This window comes from Phyllobates terribilis, unplaced genomic scaffold (assembly GCF_046119375.1).
Source record: "Phyllobates terribilis strain yellow unplaced genomic scaffold, ASM4611937v1 Scaffold_5__5_contigs__length_657084704, whole genome shotgun sequence".
Taxonomy (NCBI): Eukaryota; Metazoa; Chordata; class Amphibia; order Anura; family Dendrobatidae; genus Phyllobates; species Phyllobates terribilis.
In genome coordinates, this window is record NW_027362765.1 from 470,855,703 (window position 1) to 470,878,437 (window position 22,735).

General features: G+C 44.5%; 1 protein-coding gene across 6 annotated transcripts in view; it reads left to right on the top strand.

Moving 5' to 3' along the window:
* The window catches only part of FAM13C (family with sequence similarity 13 member C), a 503,775-nt gene that overhangs the window by 256,369 nt on the left and 224,671 nt on the right, over positions 1 to 22,735 (top strand). The window lies entirely within an intron of this gene.

Below are 22,735 nucleotides of genomic sequence, written 5' to 3' on the forward strand. Positions count from 1 at the left end.
TGTTAGAACCCTCCTGTTTGTTTTTTCCATCTTGTGTTTTGCGGTCACGTGACCGTCTGCCTTTATATTCCAGCTCCGCCCTTCTGGCTGTGCTGGACTTCAGTGATGTTTTACTGTCTTTCTAGCCAGGTGCTTCGGTGCCTATCTCTGTCAGTTCACTTGGTCCTTCTGGGACCTCTAGTACCTGTTTCTCTGTTTGTCTTTTTGTGTTCTGCTACAACTTCTCTGTTTAGGAGGTGTCCCATTTTTGTTCCAGTCCTTAGTTCTCTTAGGGAACCCTCCCCTTATGCTATAGGTCTTCGTTCAGACTAGCCGAGGACTTAGGTGGGTCTGTTCACTAGGAACAGGCAGCCCACTACATTGTAGGGATTCAGCTTAGTCTTATTGTAGGGAAAGCTTTCCCATATCTTTCCTTAGTACATGTTGCAGATCATAACAGTAAGTTCAGCCAAAAAAAGAAAACTAAAGGAAAGAAATTCGGGGATCAGTATGGCTTCCAACCAAGTTTTGGCTCAACTCTTGCAGGGATTGTCTGTGGAGGTGGCCGAGCTCCAGCAACACGTGAGTAGCTGTTCTGGAGCGCATTTTGTGGAACCCAAGGTAGGACTGCCTAATGTTTTTTATGGTAAACAGCAAGATTTTTTTTCCTTTAAAAATGCTTGTTTGTTATATTTTCATTTGAGACCAAGGTCCTCTGGGAATGAATCACAGCGCATTGGTTTTATTATGTCACTTTTGCACAAAGAACCACAGGAGTGGGCCTTTTCTCTCCAACCTAATGATCCATCCTTAAGGTCCGTAGAAGAATTTTTTTCGGCTATGGGTCTATTATATGACGATCCTAATCGAATCTCATATGCTGAGGCTGAACTCAGGCGTTTGAATCAGGGGTCAGGTGATGTTGAAAATTATTGCACACACTTTAGAAGATGGGCTTCAGAAGTCAAATGGAATGATCCTGCTCTGAAATGTCTATTTCTTGCTGGTCTGAGTGAAAGGGTTAAGGATTTGCTGATTGCATTCCCCGCACCTGAGACTCTGCAGGATGCCATGCAATTAGCTGTTTGTGTGGATAGGAGGCTGAGATTTAGGCAAAATGAGGTAAAGACTCCTGTAATGCCAGGTCCTAGTCCCCAGAAAATCTGCTCTGATGGCGGAAAACCGATGGAGGTTGTGGCGAAGTCGCTCTCCTCTCAGGAACGAGACCGGAGACTTTCTTACGCTCTGCAAGAGTATTTCTTTCAGGGAGTACTACTTTGTAGGAAAATTTGATTGAATTTCAGGTATTTGTGGATTGTGGTTCAACACTTAATGTGATTGATAAAGGGTTTTTGGAAAAACTTAAATTGAGATTCAAACCTTTGTCATCACCTATTTCTGTGACTGCAATTAATAACACTCCCTTGAAATGTATAACTCACAAGACTGCTGCATTTCCCCTCACTATCAATGGAGTTCACCAAGAAATTTTGGACTTGGTTGTATTAGATAATTTACCCTCTCCGGTCGTTCTAGGTTTGCCTTGGTTAAAACTGCACAATCCCTTACTGGACAGGTCTACTAATGTGATTAAGTCTTGGAGTCCGAAGTGCTATGATAAATGTTGTAATGGTCGCATTGCGGCTGTGGAAAAAGGGGAATTACCGGTACCTATTCAAGATTTTTGGAGGGTTTTTTAGGAGGAGGAGTCGCAAGTTTTACCTCCTCATAGGGATTATGATTGCACCATTGAATTTGTTCCGAGAGCTACTCTTCCCAAGAGTCTCTTGTTTAATCTGACTATCCCTGAAAGAAAGGCCTTGGAGGAGTGCATACAGACTAGCCTGGCTGCTGGTCACATTAGACCTTCTAAGTCGCCTGTGGCAGTTGGATTTTTCTTTGTTAAAAAAAAGGACGGGGGTTTACGTCCATGTCTGGATTTTCGTGAAATTAATAAGATTACCGTACGCAATTCCTACCCATTGCCGTTAATTCCTGACTTGTTTAACCAGTTGGTGGGGGCCAAGTGGTTCTCTAAAATTGATCTCCAGGGGGCATACAATTTGTTACGAGTGAAGGAGGGTGATGAATGGAAAACTGCTTTTAACACTCCGGTAGGTCATGTTGAGAATCTGGTGATGCCTTTTGGTCTTACTAATGCACCTGCATTTTTTCAGAACCTTATTAATGACATCCTGAGACCTTTGATTGGTAAGAATGTGGTTGTGTATTTGGATGACATTTTGATCTATTCACCAGATCTAGAGTCCCATTGGCAGAGTGTACGTGAAGTTTAGCAGTTATTGAGTGATAATTCACTCTTTGCTAAGCTGGAGAAATGTGAGTTCGCTGTGCAGAAAATTAGTTTTTTGGGCTACATTGTCTCCAGCGAGGGATTTGAGATGGACCCTGTGAAGGTTCAGGCTGTGCAGGAAGGGCCTAGACCTATTGGTTTGAATTCTATACAGAGATTTTTGGGTTTTGCCAATTATTACAGGAAATTCATTAAGAATTTTTCTGTAATTGTTAAGCCTCTAACCGATCTCACCAGGAAAGGTGCGAATACGGTCCAGTGGACCACTGAGGCCATTGAAGCGTTTAAGTATCTCAAAGAGAGGTTCTGCCCCTATCCTTATGCAGCCTGATGAGACCAAGCCTTTTTTGGTCGAGGTCGATGCTTCATCGGTGGGGGTCGGAGCAGTTTTGTCTCAGGAGAACAGGGATGAGTACATCCTTGTGCCTTCTTTTCGAAAAAAAATTCGGAAACCGAACTGAATTATAATGTTGGAAATCGGGAGTTGCTGGCTATTAAACTCGCGTTTGAACATTGGCGTCATTTTTTGGAAGGCGCTAGATTTCCTATTCAAGTGTTCACAGATCATAAGAATTTGATCTATCTGGATGCTGCCAAGTGCTTGAATGCTCGTCAAGCTAGGTGGGCACTTTTTTTTTCTCGGTTTCATTTTTCTGTTACCTATATCCCTGGTACTAAGAATGTTAAAGCCGATGCTTTATCTCGCAGCTTCTCTCCTACGGTCGGTGCCGAGGAGGAGGAGAGCATTTTACAGAAAGGAGTTGTGGTGGCGGCATTGGACTCTGTTTTGGAAAATGGGATTCTGAAAGCTCAAGATGATGCTCCATCTAACACTCCCCATGGGAGGTTGTTCATGCCTAGAGCTTTTAGGAGAGATTTGCTTGTGGAGTGTCATGAGTCTCGGTTGGCAGGTCATCCAGGAATTTCAGAGACTAAGAGACTTATCAGTCACAGTTTTTGGTGGCCTGGATGGCAGAAGTATGTCATCAAGTGGGTGCATCAATGTACTGTGTGTGCTAGGTCAAAGGCTTCACATACTCCTGCTGCAGGGTTGCTTTGCCCTCTGGAGGTTCCTAGTGCGCCTTGGACGCATCTCACAATGGATTTTATTACTGATCTTCCTGTGTCCGAGGGTTTTACTGTCATCAGGGTGGTCGTGGACCGTTTTAGTAAGATGTGTCATTTGGTTCCATTCATTAAGTTGCCCTGCGCCAAGACACTCGCTAAGGCGTTTGTTAAGGAGATTGTCAAGCTCCATGGCGTTCCCACGGATATTGTTTCTGATAGAGGACCTCAGTTTGTGGCTCACTTTTGGTGCGCTTTTTGTGACAGCTTGGGAGTCCATTTGTCATTTTCGTCTGCGTATCATCCTGAGTCTAATGGACAGACTGAAAGAAAGAACCAGGATGTTGAACAGTTTTTGCATTGTTTTGTGGCGGACAATCAAGAGGTGTGGTCTGAGTTTCTGCCTCTCGCAGAATTTGCTCTTAACAATCATACATCCTCCTCTGCTGGGTGTTCTCCTTTTTTATGTTGTACTGGGTGACGTCCGTCTTTTGGTTCGTTCTCCAAATTGGAGTCGGCGGTGCCGGAGGAGGAGAATTTTTCCGGTGATTTGGAGAGAGTTTGGACTAATGTACGTTGCAACCTACAAGAGGCTAACAAGAAGTCCAAGAAGTATTTTGGCAGGAAACGTAAGGAGGTTTTGTTTACTGTGGGTGACATGGTTTGGTTGTCCTCAAAGAACCTGCGGTTGAGGATTCCCTCTAAAAAACTGAGTCCTAAGTTTGTGGGTCCATTTAAAGTGCTTCAGGTTGTTAACCGGTCTGCTGTTAGCTTGGATGTCCCTGCTTCCTGGAAGATTAATCCTGTGTTTCATGTTTCCTTGTTGAAAAAGGCTGATGTACCAGATAGGGATTCCACTGTCACAGTTCCTCCTGTGGTGGAAGACGGCGAATATAAAATTTCTTGTATCTTGAATTCTAGTTGGCATAGAGGGAGATTACAGTATCTTGTCTCCTGGAAGGGTTTCGGTCCCGAAGACAACTCCGTAGTAAGCACGGATGATGTCTCTGCTCCTAGGCTTGTTAAAGCTTTCCACAAGAGGTTTCCGGATAGGCCTGGGCCTGGAGGATCCGGAGGATCCTCATAAAAGAGGGGGTACTGTTAGAATCCTCCTGTTTGTTTTTTCCATCTTGTGTTTTGCGGTCAAGTGACCATCTGCCTTTATATTCCAACTCTGCCCTTTTGGCTGTGCTGGACTTCAGTGTTTGACTGTTTCTCTAGCCAGGTGCTTCTGTGCCTTTCTCTGTCAGTTCGTTTTGTCCTTCTGGGACCTCTAGTACTTTTTTTTGTCTTTTTGTGTTCAGCAACAACTTCTCTGTTTAGGAGGTGTCCCATTTTTGTCCCAGTCCTTAGTTCTTTTAGGGACAGTTTTCCCTTATCTTTCTTTAGTACTTGTTGCAGATCATAACATCTGCCTCTCGCAGAATTTGCTCTTAAAAATCATACATCCTCTTCTGGTGGGTGTTCTCCTTTTTTTTGTTGTACTGGGAGACATCCGTCTTTTGGTTCGTTCTCCAAATTGGGGTCGACTGTGCCGGAGGAGAATTTTTCCGGTGATTTGGAGAGAGTTTGGACTAATGTACGTTGCAACCTTCAAGAGGCTAACAAGAAGTCCAAGAAGTATTTTGACAGAAAACGTGTGGAGGTTTTGTTTACTGTGGGTGACATGGTTGTCCTCAAAGAACCTTTGGTTGAGGATTCCCTCTAAAAATCTAGGTCCTTACTTTGTGGGTCCATTTAAAGTGCTTCGGGTTGTTAACCTGTCTGCGGTTAGGTTGGATGTCTCTACTTCCTGGAAGATTAATCCTGTGTTTCATGTTTCTTTCTTGAAAAAGGCTGATGTATCAGATGTGTTCTGCAACAACTTCTCTGTTTAGGAGGTGTCCCATTTTTTTCCAGTCCTTAGTTCTCTTAGGGACCCCTCCCCTTATGCTATAGGTCTTTGTTCAGACTAGCCAAGGACTTAGGTGGGTCTGTTCGCTAGGAACATGCAGCCCGCTAATCGTAGGGATTCAGCTTAGTCTTATTGTAGGGACAGCTTTCCCCTATCTTTCCTTAGTACATGTTGCAGATCAAAACAGCAGTCATGTATTCTCATATAGACTGTACAGGGACATACCTAGGAGAAGAGGAGGGGCATGTGACCTGGGTACAGCCGTCAGGGGGTGCCTTCAGGCCACCTCATGTGGTGGTCAGAGGTTTCTCATGGGCAGCTGCATTTTGCCACCCCCAGAGTGGCATTCGACCGTTCTCTGAGCTTACTGTGGAACTGATAGTCGATCAGAGAAGGGAGCTATGTGCGGGCTTATACTGTATATAGGGAGCTATGTGCAGGCTCATACTGTATATAGGGAGCTATGTGTGGGCTCATGCAGTATATAGGGGGCTATGCGCGGGCTCATACTCCATATAGGGAGCTATATGAGGGCTCATACTGATTATAGGCAGGTATGTGCAGGTTCATATTGTATATAGTGAGCTATGTGCTGGCTCTTATTGTAGATAGGCTATATGAGGGCTCAGACTGTATATAGTGAGCTATGTGCGGGCTCATACTGTATATAGGGGCTATGTGAGGGCTCATACTGTATATAGGGAGCTATGTGAGGGCTCATACTGTATATAGGGAGCTATGTGAGGGCTCATACTGTATATAAGGAGGTATGTGCAGGTTCATATTGTATATAGGGAGCTATGTGCAGGCTCTTATTGTACATAGGCTATATGAGGGCTCAAACTGTATATAGGGAGCTATGTGCGGGCTCATACTGTATATAGGGGCTATGTGAGGGCTCATACTGTATATAGGGAGCTATGTGAGGGCTCATACTGTATATAGGAAGCTATATTCGGGCTCATATTGTATCTAAGTAGCTATGTAGGGGCTCATACTGTATGTAGGTGGCAGTGTGTGGGCTCATATTGTATGTACTGGGCTATGCGGGGGCTCATACTGTATGTAGAGGGCTGTGTGTGGGTGCATACTGTATGTACAGGGCTAGGCTAGGGCTCATACTGTATCTAGGGAGCTATGCAGGGCTCATACTGTATGTAGGAGGCTATGTGTGGGTTCACACTGTATATTGGAGTCTATATGGGGGCTCATACTGTATCTAGGGAGCTATGCAGGGCTCATTCTGTATATAGAAGGCTATGTGGGGGCTCATTCTGTATATAGGAGGCTATGTGGGGGCTCATTCTGTGCATAGGGAGTTATGTGGGAGCTCATACTGTATATAGATGGGCTATGTGGGGGCTCATACTGTATCTGGGAGGCTATGTAGGGGCTCATACTGTATCTGGGAGGCAATGCATGGGCTCATACTGTATCTGGGAGGCTATGTGGGGGCTCATATTGTATCTAGGGGGCTATGTGGGGCTCATACTGTATCTAGGGGCTATGTGGGAGCTCATACTGTATGTAAGTGGCAGTGTGTGCGCTCATACTGTATGTAGGGGGTTGTGTGTGGGCTCATACTGTGTGAACAGTGCTATGCTGGGGCTTATACTGCATCCAGGGAACTAGGCGGGGCTTATACTATATCTAGGGAGCTATGCGGGGGCTCATACTGTATCTAGGGAGCTATGTGCAGGCTCATACTGTATATAGGGGGATGTCAGCATACTTAATTCTGATCAATATTAAGTCATACAATTAATATAATTTTTTCATTATTATTTTGTTAATATTAAGCAGAATTTCAGCCTATTGATTCGGCCTCCACAACAGTCACAGTCTCTCATGTGGCCCCTCGGGAAAATTAATCTCCTACCCCTGCTCTATTATATATAGCGCTATGTTATGTATAGTGCTGTACATAATGGAAACATTTTTTCGTCATTCTCTGTCTATAGATGTGATCAGAACATCTGTGTGTTGCTCACATGACCTATCACATGATCTATCAAAGGGGATCATGTGACATGTCACGTGATACATCCGGTACCGGGGGGGCCCACACCTTCTAAACTGCCCGGGGCCTTGGCTACTCTTAATTAGTGTTGAGCCACCCCCGTAGTGTTCGAGTTCGGTTCGGTTCGTCGAACACCCGTGTGTTCGCCGAACTGTTCGTCGAACTGTTCGTCGAACTGTTCGTCGAACACCTTCGAACACCGTTAAAACCAATGGCAGGCAAACAAAAACACATAGAAACACATAGAAAACACCTTCAAAGGTGTCCAAAAGCTGACAAACTGCTCAGAAGACACAACTAACACATGGAAAAGTGACAAGTACATATAGTCATGCGAAAAGAAAAGAGGTGGAGGAGTAAAAGGAGGGGGAGACACAGATATAGGCATGTCATGCCCTTCTAAAATCCAAAAAGTGAGAAGCCGAGACGGCCAGTCCGCTCCTGCCCGTGCCACCTCCGTGTCGCCGGGTTTGTGCCAGAGCCGCGGTGAACCCTGACGGCCAGCCCCCCTCTCCCAATACTGGTGCCTGTCCGCTGGTGGGTCGAGAGAGCCCCCCTGTGGTGGAGGCAGCTCTAAGCTTTTTAATTTAAATTGTCCCTCTAATTTGAATGAATACACTTTAAATCCATTTACAAGGATCTATTGGAGGGCAAGTCTCATGCCAGCAGCCGCGTAATTCCAGCTCCAGTAGCGTCCACTAAAGCTGCTGCAGTTAAAAAGCTTTTATAAGGATCGAGCTCGGCTGTCCACCGCAAGGCATCCTAGTGCCAGTCCCAGCCCCTATGCCTTGGGGTGCCTCCTGATGCTCTTCACTAAGTATCCCGTGGTCCTGAAGCATTTCCTTTGAAAAAATTAAGTGTCCAAACTACAGGTGGTGTAGCTTGCTTAACAGCCGGGATAATCCGCTGACTAGCAGACACTGCTACTAGGCACAAAGTATTTCCTGGGCTAGATGCAGTTAAAAATTTGTAAGTAGATACTCTCGTTGGATGCTGAGAAAGCATTCCATAGAGTCTCCTGGCACGCCATATATGATTCTCTTAAAAAGCTTGGGGTAGGGGTCTAGGGGACCCTTTTATAGCCAAAATCACGGCCCTGTATCACAATACGTCACCTAGGCTGAAGATAAATGGAACTGTAGCACCGAGGGCTCGGTTGCTACAGACGTATTGCACCTCACCCAGAGGTGTGATATCTCACTCTCAGATAAGGATGGAGTGTGGATCAGGACCCGACACCTGCATGCATTACACCACATTGCCGTGGGGCAGGGCGACCAATATGCCCCTGAGATGGGCACGACAGTCCCTGTCCCTGGCTGGAGTGGGGGGAGGGAACACTGAGGAAGGGGAACCCTGCAGTGCAGGAGCAGGGAGGAAGCAGTTCCTGGGTGCATTGAGAAGGGAGTATAAAAGGTGGGCACCATCTTAGTTCAGTGCAGAGAAGTCTGAGCAGAAGTGGCAGGGAGCAGGGGCTCTGCATGAGCTCTGCTCCGGAGGCGGGCCTAGTAACAGAGGCCCAGGCCTGCAAGAGGGAGAAGGAAGGAAGAGGAGCGGAGAAGGCTCCAGGAACGAGGAATGAAGGGATCCCAGGGGTGCGGACGGGCGAGTCGCCACCGCACGCCCGAATCCACCTGCGTGGAGGGGTCAGGCCAAAGGGGGAGACCGGTCCCCGAACTAGTGGAGGCAGGAAACGACCCTCAGCTAGAAACCGGAGGCTCTGACATTTTATGTGGCGCAGCCCCTTGCTCCACCCGCTAGGAAGGCACCACATAGGGTCAGGGAAACTGGCGCCAAGTTTACCAAGAGGAGGCCCGAGGCAGCCGGACAGAAGTGTTGGTAAGAAAGGCCAGACAAAGGACACACAAAGGGGGTCCTGTGAAGCGCTCCAAAGTTATCTGGGAGTTGTCTGAGCCCCTCACCTGGTGAGCACAGTACGACGTGGGCAGCCGTTACCTGCAGACGTGGTCTGGATAATAAGAACTGTGAGTAAAGGCCCTGAACTGCATCACTGACTCCGTGTCGTTACTGCTGCTGCCCTGCACCATCACCCCCATCCTCCGCATACACTGCCCTGAGGCTATACTCCTCCCGTGGGGAGTTATGCTACGCTCTGCTGCACCCACAACACCAGCCTTAGCGGTCTGCCCTGTAGCGGCGGTTCACTCTGACCGCAATCCACGGGTGGCGTAGTCGGACATTTAAACATCAAAACCACATAAATAGTTCCGCCACTGGTTTGACCGCCCTGAGCCACGGAACCGGATCGCCGCCACGAAGACTACAACCACCAGCATCCACCAAAAAGGGTCCGGCTCCGGGTGTCCCAAGGCCCAGGGGGTGCGTCAGAACATTTTCATCACCTTTCACAATCACCAATGGGACAAGGCAGAGATGTCCTCTGTCCCCTCTCTTATACATCCTAGTGACGGAGCACCTGCTCTCATCAATTCGCCATAACCCCAATATTAGGTGGATTGAGGTGGGAGGCACCGAGTACAAGTGCTCTCTATTTGCTGATGATGTCCTAGTATATATCACTCAATCACATATATCCATCCCTGCTGTTATGGCTGAAATAGATCACTTTGTTACATGGTAAAATTTTAAAATCAATGCAGCGAAGTCTGAGGCCCTCGATGTCTCCCTCCCTAAATCCATATAGGATTCCATCCAGTCCAACTTTCCCTTTGCCTGGCCCTCACAGGGTATCAAATACTTAGGAATTCCTATTCATAGAGACCTCTCCCATCTATGTTATCTTAATTTTGGGCCCTTTATTGAACAATTCCATACAGACCACGGTTGGCAAGTTAGAACTGTAAGATTCACTACGTGAACCACTGGTGTTTTGTGGAAAAGCACATGTACACCGCGTTCCAAATTATTATGCAAAAAGTGTTTAGGAGTGATAAGGGAAGAATTTGTTTATCAGTTAAACTCATTGATGGTGATGTGTGTCAGGGCTCTTTATATCACTGTAAGCAATTGCAGACACCTGTGCTAATTAGTTTGGCAGGTGTGTCCAATGAAAGGCAAGACTACTTAAGAAGGCTCTCTCACATTATTAAGCAGCCTACATTTTCTGCCAAAATGGGAAAGAAAAAGGATGTGTCGGCTGCTGAGAAGCAACAAATTGTGGAGTGTTTAGGTCAAGGCATGACTACAATCAACATTGTGCGATGATCAGGATGAAGTGTCTTGGCAATCAAGAAGTATGTAGCTGATTCACAGTACACACGTGTGCGTGCTGATAAGGGCAAATTGAGGACTCTTTCCTACAGGCAATTACGTCAGGTTGAAACAGCAGCGGCAAAAAAGCCTTGTCATAGCAGCAGACAAGTTTTTGAAGCTGCTTGTGCCTCCAACGTCCCCCGAACAACAAGATGCAGGGTCCTTCAGAGGTTTGCAGCTGTGCATACGCCATCCTGTCGACCTCCTCTATCCACTTCACACAAGCAGAAACGGCTCCAGTGGGCCAAACATTACATGAAGACTGATTTCAAAACTGTTTTGTTCACGGATGAGTGCCGTGCAGCGCTCGATGGTCCAGATGAATGGAGTGGAGGATGGCTGGTTGATGGACACCCCACGCAAACACGGCTACAGCGCCAACAAGGAGGAGGTGGAGTAATGTTTTGGGCTGGAATCATGGGGAGAGAGATTGTCGGCCCCTTTAGGATCCCTGAAGGCGCTAAAGATGAACTCCATAATGTATGTGGATTTTCTCAAACAGCACTTCCTGCCATGGTTCAAGAAGAAGAACCGTGTATTTCACAGCAAGATCATTTTTCTGCATGATAATGCACCATCTCATGCTGCACATAAAACATCTGCATCTCTGGCTGATATGGGCATAAAAGGGGACAAACTTATGGTGTGACCCCCATGCTCCCCTGACCTCTACCCCATTCAGAACCTTTGGAGCATCATTAAAAGGAGTGTCTATGATGGCGGGAGGCAGTTCACATCTAAGCAACAGCTCTGGGAGGGTATTCTGTCCTCATGCAAAACAATTGAAGCAGAAACCATCCAAAACCTGACAAATTCAATGGACGAGAGAGTTCAGAAGCTCCTTTCGAACAAGGGGTCCTATGTGAAAATGTAACATCACCTAGAATAAAGTTTTGAGTTGAAAACTGTTTGATTTCAGTTTCTAACAACCTGCTAATGCTTATAATTTCAAAAATGACCATTTTTTTGGTCTTTATTAAAATGAAAAGGTTGATCGAAAAGTTTGGGGGATCTAAGAGTGTGGCAACCCAGTAGTCATGATTACTTCGAATTCTGACAATATGAGGGTCATGCTGCAGGTAGTGCAGCAAGAAGGCACTTATGTGTCTTGCGCATCTCGGAGCCCCAAAATTATTTTCCGGGCTAGATGCAGCTAAAAATTATTTTTAATTTTAAATCTGGTGAAGCTTATTATAGATGGCCTAATAGGATCAGTGCTGCACACTGCTACAAAGCCCAAATTATTTTCCAGTCAAGATACAGATAAACATGATTAGTAATTTGAAAGCTTAAAACGGTTGGTAGGGTGATTTTAAACAATCATCAAGCTTTTACTCTCCCCAGGATGACACAGGGGTAGAAAAGTCGTTTCGGATCCATGATTTGTTCATCTTTATGAACGTGAGTCTGTCTACATTATCAGTGGAGAGCCGCGTGCGCTTATCTGTCAGCACACCACCAGCAGCGCTGAACACACGTTCAGACAGAACGCTGGCTGCGGGGCATGATAAGATCTCCAATGCGTAAGTGGCTAGCTCCGGCCATTTATCCAGATTGGAAGCCCAAAAAGAGCAAGGGTCCAGTGACACAGTCATGGCTTCAATGTTTACTTGGAGATACTCCTGTACCATCGTCTCTAGGCGTTGACTATGTGTCAGACTTCTTGTCTCCTGTGGCCTTGCAAAGGATGGGCTAAAAAAGTGGTGAAATGATTCCGCAAAATTGATGTTACCACCAGATACTGTGGTTCTGTTACGGTTTGAGTGCTGAACACTTGACGGTCCCACGGTTGGCAAGTTGGAACTGTGAGATTCACTACGTGCACCACTGGTATTTTGTGGAAAAGCACATGTAAGATTCTGCAACAGTCTCTGCTGATACTCCTGCATGCGTGCATCCCTTTCTATGGCAGGAATAATTTCTGCAAATTTACTTTTGTACCGGGGATCTAACAGTGTGGCAACCCAGTAGTCAGGATTATTTCTAATTCTCACAATTCGAGGGTCATGTTGCAGGTAGTGCAGCAAGAAGGCACTCATGTGTGTTGCGCATCCAGGAGCACCAAGTCCCTGTTGTGTTGGTGGCGAGGTAACAATCATGCTTCCTTCCTCTGTCCTCTCCCCCCAACCTCGCACAACAGAAATGTGATCAAGGTCTCCCTCATCTGATGAGTCTTCCATCAGTTCGTCCTCCACTTCTTCCTGGGCTCCTGCACCTTCCTCACTAGTTTGGCTGCTACCATGCGCCCTGATAAAACCATCTCCCCCACCCTTACATGCCTGCCGCCTTGGTGCTGCCGACCGTCTGGACCTTGCAGATGTTAGCCCTTTCGCATACAACTCCTCCTCCTCTACTTCCTCCACCTCCTCTTGTGCCACCACCTGACTCCGAATTCTGTTTAACATGTGCTCCAGCATGTAAATCACCGGAATAGTCATGCTGATAATGGCATCGTCAGCACTAAACATCTTCGTCGCCATTTCAAAACTGTGCAGAAGGGTGCATAGGTCCCTGATCTGAGACCACTCCTCCAGCGTGATTTGCCCCACCTCTGAATCTCGTTGGCCCAGGCTATACGTCAGAACGTATTGCACCAGGGCTTGTCGGTGCTGCCACAGTCGCTGCAACATGTGCAGAGTTGAATTCCACCGGGTAGGCACATCGCATTTTAGCCGGTGAAGTGGCAGGCCCAACGACTTCTGTAGAGATGTAAGTCGCTGAGCTGCGGGATGCGAACGGCGGAAGTGAGCACACAGCGACCGTGCCCTCTGCAGAAGGCCATCTATTCTGGGATAGTGGGCTAAAAATTGCTGGACAACCAGGTTCAACACGTGAGCCATACAAGGCACGTGTGTGACATTGCCCCGGCGAAGGGCCGCACCCAGGTTTGCAGCATTGTCGCACACGGCCTTCCCTGGTTTCAGGTCCAGTGGAGACAACCATTCATGAAATTGGTTCTCCAGAGCTGACCACAACTCCTCAGCTGTGTGACTCACATTTCCCAGACATTTCAATGTAAAAACCGCCTGATGACGTTGAGCCCTACTGCCAGCATAGTAAGGAGGTGTGCAGGATCCCTTCTGCGCAGTTAGAAAGCTTGTGGCATGACCAGACAGGCTTTGGGTGCAGGTGGAAGACCGAGAGGAGGTTGAGGAGGCAGAAGCAGTGGAGGAACTTTGACATAAAGAGGATTGACGCACAACTCGTGGGGACGGCAAGACTTGGACAGCAGCCCCTTGTCCTGCTGTCACCATAGTTACCCAGTGCCCAGTCAGCGACGTGTAACGCCCCTGTCCATGCCTACTCGTCCAAGTGTCTGTGGTGAAATGCACCCTGTCACACACAGAGTTTCTCAAAGAAGCGGTGATGTTGTGTGCGACATGCTGGTGGAGCGCAGGCACACCTTTCTTTGAGAAGTAGTGCCGACTGGGCATCTGGTACTGGGGCACTGCGACGGACATAAGGTCTCGAAAATCCTCTGTGTCCACCAGGCGGAAAGGCAGCATTTCTGTAGCCAAGAGCTTGCAGATGGTGAAATTCAACCTCTTAGCTTTCTCATGGCTAGGAGGAAATGGTCTTTTACTTGTCCACATCTGAGGGACCGAGGGCTGGCTATTGTGCTTAGACGGGGTTGATAAGGGTGTCCCCGGCAAACTGCCGGTCTGTGAGGAAGATGCAGGCGGACATGTTAGGTTGCCTTGATCCAAAGGTGGTGCTATCGATGTCGGACAGCGCTCAAGACCAGCTGGTGTTACCACCTCCAAAGAAAATGATGACCTGCCAATCACGCTGGCTGTTGCGGGTAAAGAGGTGGCAGGTCTGCGCCCCAAAACAGGTGTGACTGCTGTCCCCCCAGTCACAGAGGATGAAGAGGCCGCGGATGCACAAGATATGGCAGACGGTGGTTGGCCCGGCCGGCTAGACCGCATTGTAGCACACTGAGCTTCCCACTGCAACTTATGCTTCATGTCCATGTGCCGGTTCATGCATGAAGTACTCAAACTATGTATTTTTTGGCCTCTACTTAGCTTTTGCTGACAAATGTTACAGATAACACGAGTTGGGTCATCTTTATCGATCTGAAAAAATGCCCAGGCTATGCAAGGCTTAGCACCCATGCGACCTGAAGAGCCACCACGACTTGTGGTGAGAGGCAGAGTTGTGTTTGAGGATGCAGTTGTTGACGTGCTTCCAGTACTACGTCTCTGTCCAGGAAGGCGCAACCTGACCTCGTCGTCACTAGCATCTTCCTCCACCTCCTCTGCTGACCTCATCTCTTGGCTGACTGTGGGTTGACAGTAAGTGGGATCTCCAACCTCATCATCATCACCCTGTGCGTTATCACACCCGTCGTCCTCAGAGCCAACCTGTTCCTGCCCTGACAAAAAACTAAAGTTGTCGCTCCAATCAGGTATTTAAGTCTTATCGTCTTCCTCATTGTCTCCACCAACAGGAGTTACAGTTTGGGAATGAGGGTCTACATTATGGTCAGAACCTTCTGCGTCTGGTCCTGGATCCGACTCATAAAGATTCTGGGCATCAGTGCAGATCATTTCCTCGTCTGGATTCACAGAAGCGCTGGAGTCGACCTCTGATTCCCAGGCTATAGTATGAGTAAACAGCTCTGCAGACTCAACCATCTGTTCTACCTCATACTCAGACGGGCAGCTGGAGATTTGGGAGCTGTGAGGAAGCAAGTGCGATTTGGGTGACACCTTTGAGGACTGGAGTATTTGTGATGTTGAAGTTGATGTGGAGGAGAGCCCACTTAAAGGAGCACTTGATATCCGTTGAAGCACCTGCTGTTTTTGTGCCTCATCTGGAATTTGTAGCGATTGGCGTGGCCGTAAGAAAGGGATCTTATCACATTGTCCGCTAAAAGAAGTAGACATTTTAGTTTGGCTGGAAGATGGTCTTTCTTCTGCACCTACCCCACGGACACAACCTTTTTTCCCCTTCCCAACACGCCTATTCCCCTTTCCACCAGCAGCAGGCCTTTTTCCACTCATTTTGGTGGTTAACTAATTCACAACTCTGGAGTTGTTTGCACAAAAAAACAATGGATGGTAACCGAGCAGAGCTGAGTGGCCAAACTGTGGTATTAGGCCAAAACTATTGGCTGGGTTAGATGCAGAAAAAAATTATTTTTAATTTGCAACCTGATGGAGGTCAGTATAGATGGACTAATAGACCAAGTCCCACACACCGCTAGAAGCCCAAATATTTTTTCAGAGCTAGATGCAGAAAATTTTTTTATTCAATTTGCAACCTGATGGAGGTCAGTATAGATGGACTAATAGACCAAGTCCCACACACTGCTAGAAGCCCAAATATTTTTTCAGAGCTAGATGCAGAAAAAAATTATTTTTAATTTGCAACCTGATGGAGGTCAGTATAGATGGACTAATAGACCAAGTCCCACACACCGCTAGAAGCCCAAATATTTTTTCAGAGCTAGATGCAGAAAAAAATTATTTTTAATTTGCAACCTGATGGAGGTCAGTATAGATGGTCTAATAGACCAAGTCCCACACACCGCTAGAAGCCCAAATATTTTTTCAGAGCTAGATGCAGAAATTTTTTTTATTCAATTTGCAACCTGATGGAGGTCAGTATAGATGGACTAATAGACCAAGTCCCACACACCGCTAGAAGCCCAAATATTTTTTCAGAGCTAGATGCAGAAAAAAATTATTTTTAATTTGCAACCTGATGGAGGTCAGTATAGATGGACTAATAGACCAAGTCCCACACACCGCTAGAAGCCCAAATATTTTTTCAGAGCTAGATGCAGAAAAAAATTATATTCAATTTGCAACCTGATGGAGGTCAGTATAGAAGGACTAATAGAACAAGTCCCACACACTGCTAGAAGCCCAAATATTTTTTCAGAGCTAAATGAAGAAAAAAATTATTTTTAATTTGCAACCTGATGGAGGTCAGTATAGATGGACTAATAGACCAAGTCCCACACACTGCTAGAAGCCCAAATATTTTTTCAGAGCTAGATGCAGAAAAAAATTATTTTAAATTTGCAACCTGATGGAGGTCAGTATAGATGGACTAATAGACCAAGTCCCACACACTGCTAGAAGCCCAAATATTTTTTCAGAGCTAGATGCAGAAAAAAATTATTTTTAATTTGCAACCTGATGGAGGTCAGTATAGATGGACTAATAGACCAAGTCCCACACACCGCTAGAAGCCCAAATATTTTTTCAGAGCTAGATGCAGAAAAAAATTATATTCAATTTGCAACCTGCTGGACGTCAGTATAGAAGGACTAATAGAACAAGTCCCACACACTGCTAGAAGCCCAAATATTTTTTCAGAGCTAAATGAAGAAAAAAATTATTTTTAATTTGCAACCTGATGGAGGTCAGTATAGATGGACTAATAGACCAAGTCCCACACACTGCTAGAAGCCCAAATATTTTTTCTGAGCTAGATACAGAAAAAAATTATTTTTAATTTGCAACCTGATGGAGGTCAGTATAGATGGACTAATAGACCAAGTCCCACACACCGCTAGAAGCCCAAATATTTTTTCAGAGCTAGATGCAGAAATTTTTTTTATTCAATTTGCAACCTGATGGAGGTCAGTATAGATGGACTAATAGACCAAGTCCCACACACTGCTAGAAGCCCAAATATTTTTTCAGAGCTAGATGCAGAAAAAAATTATTTTTAATTTGCAACCTGATGGAGGTCAGTATAGATGGACTAATAGACCAAGTCCCACACACTGCTAGAAGCCCAAATATTTTTTCAGAGCTAGATGCAGAAAAAAATTATTTTTAATTTGCAACCTGATGGAGGTCAGTATAGATGGACTAATAGAACAAGTCCCACACGCTGCTAGAAGCCCAAATATTTTTTCAGAGATAAATGAAGAAAAAAATTATTTTAAATTTGCAACCTGATGGAGGTCAGTATAGATGGACTAATAGACCAAGTCCCACACACTGCTAGAAGCCCAAATATTTTTTCTGAGCTAGATGCAGAAAAAAATTATTTTTAATTTGCAACCTGATGGAGGTCAGTATAGATGGACTAATAGACCAAGTCCCACACACTGCTAGAAGCCCAAATATTTTTTCAGAGCTAGATGCAGAAAAAAATTATATTCAGTTTGCAACCTGATGGAGGTCAGTATAGATGGACTAATAGAATGATGCTATGCCCAAAAGATTTTACTTCACTAGGTGCAGTAAAAAAATTGGTATTCTATACACAGGTGGTATATCTTGCAACACAGATAGGCTACTCCACTGACTAACACACTCTGCAATAGGCCAAAAAGGATTAGCTTTGCTAGATTCAGCCAAATGCTGTGAAAAAAACTTGCACAGCACTGGCACAGACCTGCCTGGCAAAAACTGATAGGAACTGATGTAACCTAGTCCTGAAAAGGACTCCAATTACAATTAGTCTTTACTCCCACAATCTATCTATTTAAGAGCACAGACCTGCCTGATAAAAGTCGTAGGAAATGCTGTAACCTAGTCCTTAAAAGGACTGCAATCACAACTATTCCCTACTCCCAAGCTATCTGTATATTTGTGCGAAAATTGGCTTGAAATTAACAAGGTATAGCGCACACAGCAACAGCGGTGCCGTCTAACACGCAGCTGCAGCAGTGAGAAAATGGTGGCGACGGGGAAAATGGCTTGGTCTTATAGGGCAAGGACATGTGACATACACTGCCAATCACACATGCCCTTGCTTGTGTGAAAAAAAGCACTTCGCTCCGTGTGTGCGCTGCTGATAGGCTGACAGATTGCACCTCCCCACTGCAAATGCGGGAAAGAGAAAAAAAAATGGAGATCTTCATTGTTCCTGCAGAGATCCATCCCCTGCCCCTCCCCCCGCCCCGCTGTACACTCAAACTGCGTATTAACATTAATTTTCATCATTACTGAGAAAAAATCCAGTTATGATTTTGGTGCACGAACAGTTATCGAACATAACCTCGAACAGCCGAATTTTTCTCAAATTGTTCGTGTTCGCTGACCGGCTCGAACACCGCCCAAAACAGCTCGAATTTGAGATTGGCGAACAGTTCGAGTAGAACAACGCTCATCTCTACTCTTAATCCACCCCTAATGCCGCAGAACACCTCAGTCCATGCGACCCTTAGGCGATGTTCACATGTTGCATTTTTTGCTGCATTCTTCTTGGTCCCAAAGTTCAGTTTTGCTTCCACCACAGAAGCATGAACAATGCAAGATGTTAGGTCACCAATGCAAGACATATTTGAATTCATAAACGCATTTTGGAAAAAAGAGCAATTTGATCAAATTATTTAGTGAAAAAAGATTTTTATGTCCGAAAAAATTATGACTATTCTGAACAAAAAAGCTCAAATTACACAAATGTAGCAACAGGGGTAGATGAATTGGTTAGGAATAGTTTACCTAAGACATTGTCAGAGTATTGAGTTTGTAGGACACTGTTTATTTTGTCACATTGGTGTGAGTTGGACAAGTATTGTTCAATTTCACACCTTGATCAGCCAATGTTTACTGTGCACACATCACTAATTTAATTAAACTGTACTAATCCTAACTGCCATTCTCAGGTGAGGAGACTAATACATTATGGTTTAAACTTGGGAAAATCATAAAAATAAATGTGTTTCACATACTGCTGTACATCATTTTTAAAAAATAAAAAAAAATGCAGGAAAACATATTTTTTTGCTGCATTTTAGCAGTTATTGCTTTCTATAGGTGAAAAAACGCTGCAAAAACGCTGAAAGAAGTGACATGAGGCAGTTTTCAAAAATGCAGCAGTTTTCCAGTTCAGTCAGGAAAAAAAACAATGTGTGTGCATGAGATTTCTGAAATCTCATAGCTTTTGCTGGTACTGTAAAACGCAGCTTGAAATTTGCATAAAAAAAAAAATGCAACGTGTGAACATAGCCCAACACTGTGACAACAAGCTCAGTAATAAATAAAATACAATAAAAACCACAACAAAAATGTGCATTTTCCAGTGATTTGCACACAGAAAACTCACTATGGCCTCATTCAGACTTTTGTGCATTATCCTTGCTTTTCACAGATAGAACATTTACCCATTATAGTCTATAGGGCTGTTCACATGTCCATATTTTGTTGTTTTGTTTTGCGGTCCATGTGTCCATGTAAAAAATCACAGAGACAGGTCTGTTTACTTTTTTTACTGGCATCATGGATGAAATGTACCAATGCAAGTTTATGGGTCTGTGAAAATCATGCATATCACACAGATGACGTCAATGTACAGTCCCTGTCCAATCTGTTAATAACATTGTAAGGGATATCAATACTTGCAAATCAATAATGAAACACTGATGATAAAAACTGACACATGAACCAAAGACTGATGATACTTGGATCCAAAACACTTTTATTTGGATTATGGCACTGAAACCGCACAAAAAATACATAAAGAACTCTGTGTGAACAAACCCTTAGACATTAAAATAACAGCTCTAGGATGTAACTAGGATGCCAGAGTCTGAATTTTGACTTATTCAGTTACTTGAATAAGAAAGTATGATCTGCAAATTGGATAAAAATGGACATTACACAAACCCCTGCACTTATTAGATCTGCATTACCTTCTTGTTAGCAGTGCAGGTCGTCCTTGCTTTGTTATTGTAAGGGTTAATCAGTTCTGTCTATCTCCTGGAGCTCTCTGAATTCTCTCAGCTGTTCTGTGTTGGCCACTCCTCTCAGGTATATATGCTCACCATTTGCACTAGGGAATTGCTGGTGATAGTTTACAACATCCTGGTTTGGTGTTGAAGGAGAGTTCTGAATTAGTAGCAGTTGGTTGGTGTTATTTTCAGGAGATTTGCATGTATTTGATATTGTGTGTTTATACTAACCCTCTTCCCATTTGGTTTGTCCCTCCTACTGTTCCCTTGATTTCGGTTGTTTTGTGAGTATATTTGTATGATTGTAGTTGTAAAATACCGGTACAAAACTTTGATATAACCAAAAACTAGTTAGATAGACAGAGGTCCCAAAGTTAACAGCAACCAAAAACTAAAAAAGACCCTACTACTATATACAACATTTTATTCAAAATTAGCATAAAAAAGGGGACTTAAATTTAAATAGAGTCACAATGGAGAAGGAAGTTTGGGACTGATCCTATACCGGTCCCCTATACTGCCCCTACCTTGTCGCAGAGGTTGGCACCCTAGTGCGATGTGGCGTCCGCACAGGGTTTTCCTATCAACTGTCGATCCATGATGAAAGGCCGCATTGACCACATTGATAGGATAACCCCTTTTCTTTAATCTCTTTTTTAAGTCATCCCCTTGTTTGTAGAAATCTGTAAAGCCTGAACAATTAGGTCTAAGCCTTAAGAATTGGCCCTTGGGCATTCCTCTTTTTAGGCTCGTGGGATGGTAGCTCTCCCCTCTGAGTAAATTAATGGTGGATGTCTTTTTCCTAAAGATGGAAGTACCCAAGGAGCCATCCCTTGCCTTAGAGATCATGAGGTCTTAAAAAACGATTTTGTCACTCCCATTTCGCATGTGACCGTTAAACCAAGATCATTAATATTTAAACCCTTGACAAAGGTTTCAAAGGATACCCTATCACCTGACCATACTACCAAGATATCATCTATGGAGTGGCCCCAATAGATGATCCTGTGGCCTAAAAGAACGTCCTCTTCACGAGGCATGACCATATCCTCCCACCAACCCAGGAGCAAATTTACACATGTGGAAGCACAAAGGCTCCCTATTGCAGTGCCCTAGTTGGTGGTAGTATTTTCCGCTGAAATTATGACATAAGATAAAGATAAGCATACCCAACACAAAAGAATTGTGCGGTCTCAAATGGACACCCCTTGTGCTGAGATAGTATTTTGCAGTGGAGAGAGCAGCCTTATGGGGGATGCTACTATATAATGATTTGACATCAATCAATGCTAGAATCATATCATCCTCCAATATCATACCCTCAAGTTTCGTCAAGAGGTCGGTCGTGTCTCGCAGATAGGACGGCAATGCTGTCACAAAAGGACGTAAAATTTGGTCAAGTTCTGGCACAGGGCATCGATGCCCAATATTATAGAGCATCCTTTTAGGGGGTGAAACCCTTTGTGGACCTTGGGTAAGGCGTCAAAAGTAGCAATCATGGGATTTTTTGGGAATAGAAAATCAAATTCACTCTTAGATATAAGATTCTGCTCACGGGCCTCATTCAGTAGCTTATTCAGTCCCAAAGAATATTCTTTAAGAGGGTTTTTTAACAGTTACTCATACATTGATCTATCCGACAATATTGAGTCACACATCATTACATATTTATCATTGTCCATTACAACCAAATTACTCCCCGACTGTCTGATTATAATACTAGAATTCTATTTGAGCTCCAGGAGAGCCTTCTTAACATCCATGGGCAGGTTAGAGGACACATCAGAGGACCTGGGATTGATTCTATGAATTTCATCGGTTACAAGTTTTGTGAAGATGTCAATATTATTATAGTCATCCAATGGTGGCATACGCATACTTTTCATATTAAGATCGGAGAAAGGGCCTCTGCTCTCCCTCCTACTCCCCTCCTCTAGCATACCTTCCAATAGGGCAACATCTGACAACTCTTCCATTGATATACCTAATTGATCACATTTTTGTCTGTCATTGTTAATAAAGAATTTTTTCCATTTCAGTTTTCTTATAAACAGAATAATGTCCTTAACCCAATTAAATTGATCAAAATTAGTAGTTGGGACAAATCCCAGCCCTGCACTTAGAATAGTGTTCTCTTTCTCAGATAATGCATATGATGACAAGTTAATGACACAGTTATCATCATCATCTCTGAATCTCTGAGAGTTCCCTAATTCTATTTGTACATGTTCTGACCAGGTCTGTCCCTCAGGTCATAGGACATGGCATCCCTCCCCTCTAAAAAAGATGAGGTTGAAGACAAAGAAGTTAATGAAGAAGATAAATGGGAGTTTAGGGGCCTGTCCAGATTTCCTTGCCATCTCCTCTGTTCCCTTCATGACCTACCCCTTTGTCTCAATCTATTATCGGAGGTGTATTGATTTGTTTTATATTCGGTATCTGAGGATTCAATGTCAGAGGAAGATACTGCACTAGATGTCTTACTCGGTTCTGCTAGAAAGCGATATGCTAGTTTTTCCTTAAATTCTGCAAGGTACTTTATAAACCTCTTATGTTTTCTCTCTTTAAGATTTGTCTTATAGC